The sequence below is a fragment of the Chrysochloris asiatica genome, unplaced genomic scaffold, assembly GCF_000296735.1.
Source record: "Chrysochloris asiatica unplaced genomic scaffold, ChrAsi1.0 scaffold00420, whole genome shotgun sequence".
NCBI classification, from domain to species: domain Eukaryota; kingdom Metazoa; phylum Chordata; class Mammalia; order Afrosoricida; family Chrysochloridae; genus Chrysochloris; species Chrysochloris asiatica.
Genome location: NW_006408938.1, coordinates 429774 through 431101, shown reverse-complemented (window position 1 = coordinate 431101; position 1328 = coordinate 429774). Strand labels below are relative to the sequence as shown.

The window sequence follows — 1328 nt, the reverse complement described above, 5'->3', positions numbered from 1 at the left end:
CAAATATGGCACTATAATAAAAAAGGCAATTACAAAATGTGTACATCACAACACGTTTTTAAAGACACTTGCACTGTGCTCACATTCCCATGAATGTTGTTCCCAAAGGTGTTCAGCCCCTAGGACCAGTTGGGACCTCTGGGGAGAGGCAGAGACAATTTTGCAGAGGAAAAAAAAAAGAAATGTTTAAGGGGGAGGGTGAATGTGGAGAAGGGAAAGCAGGGTTCCAGTTAAAGATCAGCCTTTGGTTTAAAGGTCAGCTTCCTTCAGGCTGGCCTGAGGCTGAGTAAGGGTCAAGGGGAGGAGCAACAGCAGGGCAGGACTGGAGGGCTCTGCATCTCATTCAGGTCAAGCACAATCTGGTCCAGCATCCTTTGCATACAGAGGTGCTTCTTTTTGGTGCATTTTATCTTCTAAATCATCAATTGTATTTTCCAGCTTGGCTACTGAACTCTCAGCTAACTTGGCACAAGTTTCTGCCTTTTTGAGTTTATCAGTAAGAATTTTAACTCTTTCTCATATTTGTCTTCTTTTTGAGAGTACTTTTCTTCAGCTGCACTCAGACATTTCGGGTTCTGGTCCATTAGTCTGATCTGCTCATCCATCTCTAGGCAACGGGATTCTTCCAACTCAGCTCCCATCTCTGTGCTTTCCAAATCCCCTTCAATAATTACCAACTTATGAGCCACCTCTTCGTGCTTCCCATCTGCCTCTTCTGCAATGTGTTTAGCTTCCTTTAGTTGGATTTTCTGGAGTTTCATCTTTTTTTCATATTTTAGGGCCCAGTTTTCAATAACCTTCATAACTCTTTCACTCTCATCAGCAGCTTTCTCTGCCTCCTCCAGCTTTTGCAGGGCAGGGGCCAAGTGCTCTTGAGCACGGTCCAACACCTCTTCAACCAGCTGGATCCGATGGTTCAAGGAGGTCTCCTCCACCTCAGCCTGCTCATGGGTCCATCTTTCTCCCTCCATTTCCAGATGGAAGCCTTTAGCCCTCTCTTCTGCATCATTGGCCTGCTGCTTCAGAACCTGGAACTTACACTTCACCGCCTTGATAGTGGTGATCCTGGCCATGGTGCCCACCAGCTTTTGCTCACAACCCAGTTCCTGCCTTCTCCGCTCTGCACAGCAGCCACTTCTCCCAAGTTACTTTTAATATTCATCTCTAACACAGTAATTCAAATGCATTAATTATTCTCCAGTATTCCTTTTTAATTGTCCAGATTTCACATGCATGAGATGATTTACAATATCATAGCTTTGGTCAGGCCAAAATTGATATTTTGACTCTTTAACACTTTAAAGGGGTCTTTTACCACAAATTTGTCT

At 44.2% G+C, this 1328-nt stretch overlaps 1 pseudogene; it reads right to left on the bottom strand.

Moving 5' to 3' along the window:
• Positions 1-293: 293 nt before the first annotated feature.
• LOC102829038 lies at positions 294-1073 on the bottom strand (annotated as a pseudogene).
• Positions 1074-1328: the final 255 nt, after the last annotated feature.